This window comes from Cnephaeus nilssonii (assembly GCF_951640355.1).
Source record: "Cnephaeus nilssonii genome assembly, chromosome: 8".
NCBI lineage: Eukaryota > Metazoa > Chordata > Mammalia > Chiroptera > Vespertilionidae > Cnephaeus > Cnephaeus nilssonii.
In genome coordinates this window covers 8,000,825-8,015,753 of record NC_137079.1, presented here as the reverse complement: position 1 = coordinate 8,015,753, position 14,929 = coordinate 8,000,825, and the positions used below count along the sequence as shown (strand labels likewise).

Sequence of the window (14,929 nt, the reverse complement as noted above, 5' to 3'; positions counted from 1 at the left end):
CCAAAAACGCTTTGGTGTGATAAACAACAAAAAGCAGCCCCAGTTTCCTTTTGCGACGTCGTGTTTGATGTGGCATCTTTGAGCGGTTTCCCCATTTGTGACGATGCACCGTCCAACATCGTTTTCCTTACGCTGTGGTTTCATAACCACAGGTGCCATGGTGCAGAGACAGGTTATAATCAGGGACTATGATCTTAAGCTGATGGGGGGGGGGGGGGGGAGCCAGCGGGTTCTAAATGGTTCAGATTCAGTTCTAGCATAATTCAGTGCCATTCCAAGGCTTGAATTCTTTGGGGGGGGGGGCAGCAAGGTTTTTGGAAAATCGTTTGCAAAGCGGGACGGGGTTTCAGCCACAAGCATTACAGAATCCAGAACTAGAGCCCTCATTCCATCTCTCAAGACTGCCCTTTGTAACCTGAGGCTAATGTAACTAATCTCTCTTTTAGGATACCCGGGGTATAAAACAAACAAAACCCATTAAGTGTCATATGGAACTTATATTTACACTAATCTAAGTTTATGAAGCTATAGAAGACTAAATGTGTAAAGAAACAGAAAAGTAATAAACAACATTGCATTGATGAATGCAGAAGATATTAGCATTTAGGTATCTTAATTCAATTCAAAAAAAAAACAACAATTACTCAGGACCTCCCAGGAGCCGAAAGCGGTTATATGAATGATTACAGTAGTAATGACTGACGGCTAATGGTGATTGCTGTGGCAACGGTGATCTTCATTCATTCAGCACGTAATTACGGACTGTCTAGTATAGGCCTGCACTGGGATGGGTGTTGAGCAAACAGAATGCCACCTGGTCCCATGCAGCTTCTGGTCTAAGTAGTAAGCAAATAAATGCACGGACTGAGTGCATTCCACAAAGCAGAACCGCCTCTCTGGGAAAAGGACGGTTCACCTGAAACCTACAGGGTGAGGAGTCATCCCAGCAAAGAGTGGGGAAAACGATGTTACAGAAAGTGGGCACAGCACATACAAAGGCCCTGGGGTGGGAAGGAATCTTGGCTTCTGTTGGGAGAAGAGAAGGAAGGCCCGTGTGACCGGAATTGGAGCATAAGAAAAAGGTGTGTGATGAGGTCATGGAGGAAGGCGAGAGCCAGATCATGCAGCAACTTGCAGGCCATGTTAAGGGTTTTGTATTCTATTCCAAGTGCAGTGTGAGCCGCTGAAGAGCTGTAAGCAGCAAAAAAAAAAAAAAAAGCAATGTTTTAGGATTTCTATGAAGAAGGGCTTGAGGAGGAAATCTGTTTGAAGGGAAGTGGTCAGCCCAGAATTTTCTGGAAAGTAAGTTTGAACTGCAGTTAACTTAAACCAGAAAATATTCATTGTTCATATGAAAGAACGGGGAGGGGTAGTGTGATAGATATTGTGGAAAGAAGTCTAACCCTCCATTCAGGCACCTCTGAATGCGGGCCTAGCAGAGGAGTGACATCATCGCGTGCCCATACTTTCAGCAGATGCCCCTGGAGCCACGGCCACAAAGCTGGGCACAGAAGATGCGGGCAGAAAACAGGCTGAGGTGGCTGAATCAGAGCAGAGAGGAAGGGCCGTTAAGCAATTTATCCATTCAGGTCACGTGACAACATCAACCGAGGTCAGGAAGGTAAGGCTTGAATCTAGCAAACAGCATATTGTGAGACCAATCCTACCTGAAGAAGGTGGATGTGAAGTTCCAATTGTTATAGCCACTGTTAAAATCACACTCCACGTGTGCACCTGTCCCATGGGAAGACTCACGGGTCCCATGAAAGCCCTGTGTCCCTAGTCCTGATTTCAAATCTGTGGACCTACTAACGACAATCTGGGTTATGAACTGTCCGTCAAGTAAGCTCAGGTGAATAGACCCAGTACCTAATCGGAAAGTTTAGAATTCAATAGGGAAATGACAAGGCAAATCAGTTTTACAGTATTAGTATTTTTAAAATTCAGGCTTAAGAAGAATTTGTACATTTGGTATTGCCATATCAGATAATTAGAGACACTAATTAGACACATTTGCATTGTGATTCTAGTTCAAATGTATAATTGATTTTAGACTGGCAGTTTTGAGTTGAAAAGTATGAGAATTTTGACTTTGAAACTTTCCTCATTTAAAACATCAGGTTATTAGATTTGCAAGAGCTGAATGGATTGAAGAGCTATGAGAATGCAGACTCCATGAGGTCAGGAGTTTTGTGCATTGTCATTCGTTGTTCTCCTTTGTTGGGAGATGTATCTCCGGTGGCCAGCGATGCCGGCATGTATTTGATAACGAATGAATCTGGTTGAGTCCTCTGGAAGACGTGGTTCGAAACCTGCCCAACCACACATGCTAAGTGCTTTTTACATTTTAAATATACTATGTTTACAAATGCAATGCAAGTTAAGGAAATACACTTCACTGTGTTTCTAAATGAGTCTTCAGTTTGAGTTGACAGATGTTTTTGAAAGTGTTTAGTTGATTATTTAAACATTACCAAATTTACAAAGAGAACAAATTGAATTCAAGACTCAAGGACAATTTGACTTTCGATTGTTATCTCTAGTAAAGGGAATCTTGATTTTTTTTAATTTGTACCCTTAGGATATTGAACCTTAATTAAAGGCCTGAGTATCTGTAACCGGTCTTCGCTGTGTACAGAAAGCCCCCCTCGGACACTGAAGAGCCCATACCGACTGTATGGACTGAGGAGATGAAGCAGTTCCGAGAAACCGAACCACTGAAGTGAGAAGAGGGAAGACTGATAGGAGTGGAAAATAACTAAGAGGTAACGGGCCTGAGTCTTGACCTTGTAGCCTGGAGAAGAGGAATTCCAATCCAGGACCTCCTAGGCCCACAATACCCTGGGGTACAGGGACACCCACTGATATGATACTGGCAATGCCAGCAGTATACCAGACTCTTCAAACTCAGGAGCGTTCTACTGAACGACGACCACAGTTGCCCACAGCCTCCTTTTGTCTGCCAAAGTGCGACTCTGGTGCAGCCAGAGACCTGAAAACGCAGGAAAGAAACAGGTGTCTCTGTATGGATGGATGGGTGGATACATACAGAAAACTTCGTGATTAAAGTATTTGTTAAATAAAAATCGGAATTCTAAGTCTGACAGTAATGTATCTTTCTACTTCTTCCTGAAATAGGATGTGCGAAAGATAGTAATAGTTTAATTCTACTAAATGTGTTGTTTAATCAAATAAAAAATACACATCTATCTACACCCCTTGAAATTGGGTGGCTGTGTGGCCCAGGTCATGGAGCTCCACGCAATCTGGAAGAGATTGCTTCCCAGAGGAAGAGGGCTTTCAGAGGCCTGCAAGGTGGAGAATTGGGGCAGGTTCTTATGTGTCGCACATCTACATATGGTCATACATATGTATATACACTGAGTGGCCAGATTATTATGATCTCTGAACGCATAATGATCTGGCCACTCAGTGTGTGTCTGTGTGTGTGTATGTATGTACACACTAGAGGCCCGTTGCAGGAAGATTCCTGCAGGAATAGGGCTTCCTGCGGCCTGAGTGAAGCAGAGGAGGGAGCGAAGCCCGCACAGGTGGGCTTCTCTCCTGCTGCTGCCGCCGCCCAGCGCTTTCCCTCCTGCAGCCGCCCCCTGCACTTTCCCTCCCGCAGCTGCCACCTCACCCGCGCTTTCCCTCCCGCTGCCGCCCTGCGCTTTCCCTCCTGTAGCCGCCGCCCCCCCGCACTTTCCCTTCCACAGCCAGTCCCCCGCCCCCGCACTTTCCCTCCTGCAGCCGCCACCCCGCTTTCAGCTTTCCCTCCCTCTTCCTTCTATGCTGTCTTCAGTCTTCACTCCGAGCCTGCATATGCAAATTAACTGCCATCTTTGTTGGGTTAATTTGCATACTCACTCTGATTGGCTGGTGGGCGTAGCGGAATGATGGTCAATTTGCGTGTTTCTCTTTTATTAGTGTGTGTGTATATATATATATACATATATATGTATATTATGTATATTATATTATGTATATTATGTATATATACATATATTAGTGTGTGTGTGTGTATATATATATATATATATATATATATACACTAGAAGCCCAGTGCACGAAATTCGTGCACAGCGGGGGTTTGTCCCTCAGCCCAGCCTGCACCCTCTTCAATCTGGGACTCTTGGAGGGATGTCCGACTGCCCGTTTAGGCCCGATCCCACCAGGATCGGGCCTAAACGGGCAGTCGGACATCCCTCTCACAATTCAGGACTGCTGGCTCCCAACTGCTTGCCTGCCTGCCTTCCTGATTGCCCCTAACCGCTTCTGCCTGCCAGCCTGATCACCCCCTAACCACTCCACTGCCAGCCTGGTTGATGCTTAACTGCTCCCCTGCCAGCCTGTTTGCCCCCAACTTCCCTCCTCTGCCAGCCTGGTCACCCCTAACTGCCCTCTCCTGCAGGGTTGATCACCTCCAACTGCCCTCCCTTGCAAGCCTGGTCCCTCTCAACTGCCCTCCCTTGCAGGCCGGGTGCCTCCCAACTGCCCTCTCCTGCTGGCCATCTTGTAGTGGCCATCTTGTGTCCACATAGGGGCAGGATCTTTGACCAGATGGGGGCAGCTATATTGTGTGTTGCAGTGATGATCAATCTGTATATTACTTTTATTAGATAGGATAGAGGCCTGGTGCACGGGTGGGGGCCAGCTGGTTTGCCCTGAAGGGTGTCCAGGATCAGGGTGAGGTTCCCTTGGGGCGTGGGGCGGCCTGAGCGAGGGGTCTGTGGTGGTTTGCAGGCTGGCCACGCCCCCTGGCAACCCAAGCGGAGGCCTGGTATCTGGAATTTATTTTCCTTCTACAATTGAAACTTTGTAGCCTGGAGCGGAGCCAAGCCTGCTGCTCCCTCCGGGGCGGCAGCCATTTCTGTGGCAGTTAATTCACCTTCTACAATTGAAACTTTGTAGCCTTAAGCGGGTGGGCCCGGCCAGGGTGTGCAGAAAGCTTTGCTTCCCCTGTTGCCGCCGGCAACCCTGGCCTGCTCTCTCAAGCTCCATTCTGCCGCCATTTGTTTGAATTTGTTTACCTTCTATAATTGAAACTTTGTAGCTTGAGTGGAGGCTTAGGCCTGCAACGGCTATGGGAAAGCTTGGCTTGCTCTGTTACCTGGGTAACCTTGCTCTCTGTGGCTGTAGCCATCTTGGATGGGGGTTAATTTGCATAGTCGCCCTGATTGGCTGGTGGGCGTGGCTTGGCTGGTGGGTGTGGCTTATGTGGCGGAGTGATGGTTAATTTGCATATTACCATTTTATTAGAGAGGATATATATATATATATATATATATATATATATATATGTATATATATATATATATATATATATATATATATGTATATTAGAGGCCCGGTGCATGAATTCGTACATGGGTGGGGTCCAGCCAGTCTGGCCAGGGGGAGGGGACATGGGCGGTTGGCCGGCCAGCCTGCTGGTCGAACTCCTGGTGGAAGGGACAATTTGCATATTAGCCTTTTATTATATAGGATATACACTGAGTAGCCAGATTATTATGTGTTCAGAGATCATAATAACCTGGCCACTCAGTATATACATACACACACACACACACACACACACACACACACACATCTATATCTATATCTATATATACTGTATATACTAGTATTTGCACACCCAAGTGGCCTAGGGTATTTCCGCCTCCAAAAGCAGCTAACTGAGGTAGCCAGCTGACCAACGCTTTGTCCCTAGGGCACTGTGGGAAATACATTTTGTCTTCCTTAACTCAGGCTCCAAACTGTCAGCTGCAATTGTACCCGAAAGCCCCAGCACCGAGGGTCTTCCTTAGAAGATGCTCTGTCCTATGCCGCCCCGCCGCGTGTGCCTTGGTGGTGGTCACACGGCCAGCATTCGGCTCTGCCACTCCCCATGAGGCGATCTGAACAAACGTGACGGGAGAAGAGGGCTCCACTGTGAAGCAAGTTTAGAAAACGTGTTACCGTTAAAACAGGCCCGCTGGGCCTCTTAGAGCCTTTAATGTGCTAATGCCCCTTGTCAATCACCAAAAAGTTCTCAGGAAGCACTCATCATAGGACCACTTGTTGCCGGAGCACATTTCGGGAGACAGATCTAGACAGGTGGCATGTGAAACACCCTGGGAAGGGAGCAATCCTAAGGGTAGCACATGGCTAAGAGAACCGCTAAGCATGATAGGAATGCATAGCTGGTGCATTCGTACAAAAGCCGAGTTGGATTCCTCTTAGTCTCTTCCTTTAGGTAGGTGGTCGCCTATAGGCCACTCCTGACACGGCTAGAATGAATAGTGGTCGTCAGTGCTTTCTACTCCCAAAAAAAGCAATGTTTGGGGATGGAGGGGCTCACCAAGGAGAAGTAACTCAAGAGGGGCCGGGGTCTCTTGGAGGCCTGTTGATGGGGTAAGTGGGCACAGTCCCAGGCCATCTCAGGCCAGACTAATCGCAGTCAGAGCAGCAGAAGGCAGAGAGGTGGGTGATGCCAAGGAGACTGCCATTTCATTACTTCGTTGGGGGCCTGGGAAAAGTTTTTGAGCGCCTTTTTTTCCCCATTGTGATGGTAATACTATCTCTCTTAAAGAGCTGCAGTGAACATCCTATATAATAAAGAGGTAATATGCAAATTGACCATCACTCCAACACACAAGATGGCTGCCCCCATGTGGACACAAGATGGCCACCACAAGATGGCCTGCAGGGGAGGGCAGTTGGGGTGACCGTGCCAGCAAAGAGGACAGTTGGGAGTGACCAGGCCTGCAGGGGAAGTCAGATGGGGGGGACCAGGCCTGCAGGGGATGGCAGTTGGGGGCAATCGGGCTGGCAGGGGAGGGCAGTGAGGGGCAACCAGGCCTGCAGGGGAGGGCAGTTGGGGGGGACCAGGCCTGCAGGAGAGGGCATTTGGGAGGGACAAGGCCTGCAGGGGAGGGCAGTTGGGGGAGACCAGGCCTGCAGGGGAGGGCAGTTGGGGGGCACCAGGCCTGCAGGGGAGGGCAGTTGGGGGCAACCAGGCCTGCAGGGGATGGCAGTTAGGGGCAATCGGGCCAGCAGGGGAGTAGTTAGGCATCGATCAGGCTGGCAGGTCAGTGGTTAGGGGGTGATCAGGCTGGCAGGCAGAAGTGATTAGGGGCAATCAGGCAGGCAGGCAGGCGAGTGGTTGGGAGCCAGCAGTCCTGGATTGTGAGAGAGATGTCCCAGATTGGAGAGGGTGCAGGCTGGGCTGAGGAACACCTGCCCCCCCGTGCACGAATTTCGTGCACCGGGCCTCTAGTCTGAGATAAACATAAGTGTCCCAGTTCACTGCTGGCAAGTAGAAGCACCAATAAAAAAAAATAGCCAATCCTAGTATTACTATCGATCACTATGGAGGGAAACTATTTCAAAAACCTGAATCCTGCCGAAACCTATTTGGCTCAGTGGATAGAGCGTCGGCCTGTGGACTCAAGGGTCCCAGGTTCGATTCCAGTCAAGGGCATGTACCTTGGTTGCGGGCACATCCCCAGTGGGGGGTGTGCAAGAGGCAGCTGATCGATGTTTCTAACTCTCTATCCCTCTCTCTTCCTCTCTGTAAAAAATCAATAAAATATATATTTTTTTAAAAAAACCTGAATCCTTGCTAGGTCCTTTTGTTTTATGAACTCTGCTTTGCATCAAATAACAAAACAGTCTGAACGGGGCCAAGGATGCTATAGGTGGTAACAGCGGCACCGTAGGCGCTGTTCCGTTGGGTAAAGTACACCAACTGGGTTTAGACAACAGAAAGGCAGCCACACCCAGCCCAGCGAGCGTGTACACGGAGGCCGTGGCACTCAGCAGTGCCCCGCACACCTGGGTCCAGGTGGAGAGGTCCCTGCAAGCAAGAACAGAACCCAGAGAGGGTGGGAAACAATCGACGTGTCCATCAACAAAGGGATACCCAAAATGTGGTCTGTACGTACTGCGGGATGTTAATCAGCCTGGAAAAGGAAGGGCACTCTGACATGTGCTGTCACATGGATGGACCTTGAAGACATTAAGCCAAGCGATATAAGCCAGATACACAAAAGGACAGACACGGAAGGACCCCACCTAGTGAGGTACTAGCATAGTCAAACCCATAGAATCCGAAGTAGAACCAAGGTTGTTGGGGCCTAACGGGGAGGGGGAGAAAGAGGAGTCAGTGTTCAGTGGGCACAGAGTCTCAGTTTGGGAAGATGAACAAGTTCTGGAGATGACAGTGGTGAGGGCTGTACAACAATAGGAATGTACTTAATGCCACTGAACTGTGCACTCAGAAATAATAAAAATGGAAAATTTTATATATACACACACATATATATCCATCCTACATAATAAAGATGTAATATGCAAATGGTCGTTACCCTGTGAAGCATAACGACTGATCGACCGTGTAATGACCAGATAACCGGTCAGCAAGAGGGTGGGGCAGTGAGCTATAAGTGGGCGGAAAGCTACAGGAGCAGGCAGGGCAGCAAGCTATGGGGAGGGGGAGGGGAGAGGGGAGACGGGGGATCTACAGGAGGGCAGCAGTGAGCTACTGGCAAGCTACTGGTGCACAGATTTGTGTGCAGGGCTACTAGTATATATAATCAAAATTTAGAAAATTTAGAAGAATAGAGAGCAAGGAACAAAGTCCCAGCCGAGAAGTGGCCTTGTGTGTGCAGCGTGGAGGGCCAAGGCCTGTGAACCGGTCCTCCTACCTGCTCACCCTGGGCACACGCGACCTCCCTTTATTATCTCCGAAGACAGAGACTCCGTCAGGCAGACCGTAAACACAAAACAAGCTCCAAAGTAAACTGAAAGGGTCAGGTCTCACCCATTTATTACTGGGAAATGGGTCTTTCAATAATGTATTTGAATTTGTAAAGATCTAGAGGGAAAAAATATTTGTTTTTGTTTATAGACTCTGAAGTTTTTGCTCTTGAAAATTCATGTGAACAAACACTCCATTTGGGCCCTGGCTGTGGGGGGTCAGGTGGTTGGAGCATCATCCCAATACGCCAAGGTTGCAGGTTCGATCCCTGGTTAGGGCACATATAAGCAGCCAGTGAATGCATAAATAAGTGGAACGACAAATCGATGTCTCTCTCTCTCTCTCTCTCTCTCTCTCTCTCTCTCTCTCTCTCTCTCTCTCTCTTTCTCTTCCTCTTTCTAAAACCAATCAATAAATATAGATACTAGTATACGTAAATCTGGTCATTTGCAAAGCCAGGAGCAACCAGGCACGCTCTCACAGAGAACAGGCATCCTTTATGAAGACCTAATGTTTCTCTGAAACCCAAATAAATGAATAGTAGGTGTTCTCACATGAAATCCATTAAGGTTCAGATTAACTATAGTTGCTTCGAGTCGCTGTCCTCCACAAGTTGAGGGAGAGAAGGCAGAGATGTAATGGCCTGATTTACATGAGTGACAGTGTGAGCAATTCATTGAGTCATCCTTTCCCTTTACCGGGTGCCTCTCGGGCTCAGCCTGTGTACACAACAGTGAGTAACTCCCGCCTGGACTGCCGGGCTCCTCTGGGCAGAGGAGTTCCCTGCTGGACCACCCAAGACTTCGGCCACAACTTCACACCGTGTCCAGGGAACTCCTTTGTTCAGCTCAGAACTGACTAACCACAAAGGCCTCGCTGAAATCCCAGCGGGTCCCTCCCACTGCAGGGCATCCTATCAACCTCACTGTATTCAGAAAAGGCCAGCAAAATTGTAGCTCCATCGCTTTATAAAGAAAAATGCATACCTGAACTTTACATTGAACAGTCCTGAAAGGACTTTGCTACAAGATAACCAGTGGACGCTTATGCGGTAGAAAATATTTTCATAGTTACTCATCACGTGACAAAACCATGAAGATCACGTGAGCTGAAAGCCCACTTGACTGAGCACAGAGACACTGCAATAGGGAGTCACACCCTAAGTAACACACCGCACAGGGCCACCCAGAAACAGCCTCCACCAGGGGGGCTCACAGATATCCTCGGGTGACGCAGGGCCCTGCCACACCCCAGTGCATCGTCTGGCCCAAGGAGTCACCTGGGGCTCTCATTGCAATATACACTGAGTGGCCAGATTATTCTGATCTCTGAACGCATAATGATCTGGCCACTCAGTGTATATCCTATATAATAAAAGGCTAATATGCAAATTGTCCCCTCGACCAGGAGTTCGACCAGCAGGCAGGCCGGCCAACCACCCATGTCCCCTCCCCCTGGCCAGGCTGGCTGAACCCCATCCATGCACGAATTCATGCACCAGGCCTCTAATATATATATAATATACATATACACACACACACACACACTGAGTGGCCAGATTATTATGAGTTCAGGTATCATAATAATCTGGCCACTCAGTGTACGTAACATACCGGACTCCATCCGCTTCTCAACAACGTCATTTCCATCTCCAGGTATTCTGGGAAGCTGCCCTGTTCGCCCCACATGCCTATCATCTCCCATCCTCCGGGAAAACTCTCACTCATCCTTCAAGTTCAAATGCCAGTCAGTTCCCCTACCAGCTGCCCGCCTTCTCCCCCAGCCTTTGGGCTCCCATCCTCCTGCAGCATCCGAAGCCCTTGCTCTGTCTGTGTAACAACAGGTGCCTCTCGACTACAGGGCTCGCCCACTGGAGAACATTACAACTCTGTACGGAGTCACCCAGTGCTTCCCCGGCCTGTGCTCCCTGAGGCCAAATGTTCACTGAGCACTTGCTCTGTGCTAGTAACGGCGATGAGTTCAGGGACACAAACGTTTAAAAACAAAACCAAATAACAGCAATAAGGACAGAGCCTTCTGTCACTGAGGAGTCTACAGGCCAATGAATGGGAGAAAACAGCAACCCATCTAAATCAGGACATTGTACAGAAGAGGAAATAAGGGTAAATATGATGGAAGAAAAGAACTCCGGGGAGGAAGACGGAGACTGGAGGTTTGCGATGTAAAAAGGGGTGGCCGGGCAATATTCCGTTGTATATATGTTCCAGATTTCCTTTATCCCACTCTCTGCTGATGGGCACCTGGATTGCTTTCCTATCTTGGCTATTGTAAATAACGCTGCAATAAGCACAGGAATGCGTAGACCTTTTCAAATGCATGCTTTGGATTTCTTCAGATATGTACCCGGACGTGGAATTGCTGGGTTGGGAGGTAGTTCTATTTTTATCGTTCTGAGGAACCTCCTTGTTGTTTTCCATAGTGGCTGGACCAGTTTGCCAGGGGTGTACCAGATGTATCAGGAGGGTCACGTATTAAACGATATAAATGCCTGCACACTACGCTGTACACCTGAAACTAATAAAAGCAGATTGAATGTCAGCTGTAATTGAAAAATAAAATAAAATAGTAAATCAATCAATGGGGTGGCCGGGGAAGACTGCACCTTATTCATCATCGGATGCCCGAGTCTTTCCAAAGCCAGGCTCTCGGCACCCCTGTGTGCATGCTCATGTTAGGCCCCCGCCCTCTGTGTGTCCAGCGGAAAGGCAACCAATGACCCTGGATTTATAAAGTGGATTTGGGATCGTCAAGGAACTAATATTATACCTACTTCCTTTTCCCTCTGATCTGCCTGCAGCTAAGAAATAATAAGTAATGCCTTACGTTTGCCCCTAGGACGTGATTATTTACTGAGTCTCATCAGGTCCGAGGCCAGCAAGGTAGGGGTTATCATAATTAAAGATGAAAAAAAATGGCCCTGGCCGGCAGGGCTCAGTGGTTAGAGCATCAGCTTGTGGACTGAAGGGTCGTGGGTTCGATTCCAGTCAAGGGAACAATCAGGGTTTCAGGTTCATTTCCCAGCCGGGTCAGGACACATGCAGGAGGCAACCAGTCGCTGTGTCTCTTTCACATTGATATTTCTTTATATATATATATATATATATATATATATCTCCCTCCTACCTCCCTCCCTTCCATGCTTTCTAAAAAAAATCAATGGAAAAAATATCCTTGGATGAGGATTAAAAAAATTTTTTTTAAAAAAAAAGATGAAACAAATGAAGGCTCAAAGGCTGTGATTTGCCCAGGGTCACGGTCCAGGGTGTTTTTCTGCCCCACCCCTCTGCCTCTGTAATGACTGATGTCAGCAGATTTAGGGTTATTTGTTCAGTGCTTTTTGTGTAGAATGAATAGTTTATCTAAATCTTTATATTGCTAGAATGACCCCCAAATTTCTAAGTTATCTTATGCGGGTTTTTATGTGTGCCGGGGGGCGGGGGGACCTTTTTTCTGCCAAGGGCCATTTGGACATTTATCACATCATTCGCAGGCCATACAAAATTATCAACGTAAAAATTAGCCTGCTATTTTTGGTCAAACATTTCATTAACTCACCCCTAAGGCCTTGGCAGGGCCAGACCCAATGACTTCACGCCCCTTCCACGGCCCCCTGGCCGGCGTTCCCCACCCCTGAATAGGTGCCTGTAAAATAGAGGACAAATCTCTCCCCGTGACTCAGCTGGCCCCTCAGTGGGTTTCTACGGATGGTGCCTGCGACTGGAGGTAAGCCCTTCGGACTCATCAACTTGAAGGTTTCCTTTCTCAGTTCTGCCTGCAGGTCACCACCGACGGGCTTCCCCGGCGGAGAAAACCGCCCTGTGACACAGACGGATATGCAACGGTGGGTCTTCCTCCCAACACGTGGCTTCCTGCACCGTAAGGGAATGCTATACACGAACAATTAAACTCATGTATCAAAAAAGAAGCAAGTTTTTTGATAGTTTCCTATTCCATCACATTATAATATTTAAATTCCAGACTCTATTTAAAAATAACCACTTTGAGTCCCAGTGAGTGATAGGACGTCCATGTGATGTCATTTAATCATTACTCACAGTATTTTTAACTTTAAAGTAGAATGCAAAACACACAGATGTAATTATTTAATAATTTCTGCTAAGTCCATCTGAAAGATTTTTTTTAACTTTGAATGTTTAGCAGTAGTTAGGCTAATAGGTAATCATCTTCAATCTTCCTATTCGTTTGGTATATTAAAGGTGCTGTGAATTTTTATTTCAAACACAGAGGGATTAGCTGTCACCTATGCATCATTCCAGTAGCTTTTATTAGGGTTACTGTATTATTTATTATTCAAGTAGGACACATTTTAAAGTTTAAAAAGATGCTGTTGATTATTGTAGCACCTAATGCTTCAAGCAGTACCCTCCTGGGCAAATGGGGACATAGAGTTACCCTATTACCTTCCAGAACCCTCTAGGTCCACTCTGTCATCTGGGCCCCTGTCTTTGGGGCCAGGAAGTCCACGCCCCTGGCCAGCAGTCTCAGGGACGGGCTGAGACACAGGACACTGGAACTCGTAAAGAACGTCTCCAGGTGAACACTGTTATGAAGGGGCTGTGGCTCCCCTTTGCTGGGAACGCGATTGGTCTGGGCCAGTGGTCAGCAAACTGACCACTCATTAGTCAACAGAGCCAAATATCAACAGCACAACGATTGAAATTTCTTTTGAGAGCCACATTTTTTAAACGTAAACTTCTAACACCACTTCTTCAAAATAGACTCGCCCAGGCCGTGGTATTTTGTGGAAGAGCCACACTCAAGGGGCCAAAGAGCCGCATGTGGCTCGCGAGCCGCAGTTTGCCGACCACGGGTCTGGGCTGTTGGGTGCTGGCCAGTTGTACTAAATGCACTTTCAGGAACTATGCAACTTTAAAGGAGGGCCTCCTACAAATGCCAGGGCAGAGAGTTAGCCTCCAGCGGGTTTAAGGGCAGGCCTGTGGCTAGCGGCCGGTCAGTGGGCCGCGGGCTCTCCCCACCCACCAGCGGTGTCCGCACTGCTCAGCTCCCAGAGCCGAGGTGTTCCCTCTGCCTCCCAGCACCACGGACAGAGCAGACAGGAGCCCCCCAGCGGAGAAGCCTCGTTTGTCTCCTCACAGGGGAACAGAGGCGCCATAGCTCACACTCGGCAAGGAGGCGCAGACAGGAGGCCACGGTCACCGAAGCTGGCCTTTGGGGAGCCGAGGGCCAACCCTCGTCACAGCACAGCTTACGGTCACAAAGCCTCCCTCTTTTCTTTCTTTTTGAAACCCTTCTGCGTCTTAAACCGGCCAAGACCAATGGCAGAGGGTAAAGGTAAAACAAACACAATAACAGCAACCAACATACAACCACCCACACACAACAACCAACGCACAGGAACCAACATCCAGCAATAACTACAACAACCAAGATACAACAACACCCAACAGCAACTAACATACAACAACCAATACACAACAACAACCAACATATAACAACCATAACCAACATATAACACCCAACACCAACATACAGTAACAACCAACATACAACAACCAGTACACAACAACAACCAACATATAACAACCAAGGTACAACAACCAACATATAACAACTATAACCAACATATAACACCCAACACCAACATACAGTAACAACCAACATACAACCACCCACACACAACAACCAACGTACAGCAACCAACATACAGCAATAACTACAACAACCAAGATACAACAACACCCAACAGCAACCAACATACAACAACCAATACACAACAACAACCAACATATAACAACCAAGGTACAACAACCAACATATAACAACCATAACCAACATATAACACCCAACACCAACATACAGTAACAACCAACATACAACAACCTGCATGTATCAAACTACATACAACAACAGCCAGCACAAGAACAAGTACAACCAACAGACAACAAAAACCAACAGACAACAACAAGCACTAATTGAAAGGTGAGGAAGAAGGACTTTTTCCAAATTCGGACAGGTCGCGGGGAGACGACTAATGCCTTGGATGGGGGAGTGGGAGAAAAAATCTTAAGCAAACCCCAAGATCTGCCTGTTGCCCGGTGGCCACTGGCTCTGTGATGCCCCGGAAGCCAATCTGATCCAGAGAGAGCAAGCCTTGAGCCAGTTTCAGACCACACTTCTCTCCACTGC

General features: G+C 47.7%; 1 protein-coding gene across 5 annotated transcripts in view; it reads right to left on the bottom strand.

Moving 5' to 3' along the window:
* Positions 1-14,929, bottom strand: part of STOX2 (storkhead box 2) — a 201,636-nt gene that overhangs the window by 108,060 nt on the left and 78,647 nt on the right. The window contains exon 1 of one of the 5 annotated variants that reach the window (XM_079779216.1): positions 29-107. The exons of the other annotated variants lie outside the window; for them this stretch is intronic. The gene's annotated coding sequence lies outside the window, so the exon portion shown is untranslated. Of the gene's footprint in view, positions 1-28; positions 108-14,929 lie in introns of those variants that run through there. 5 annotated transcript variants of the gene reach the window in all.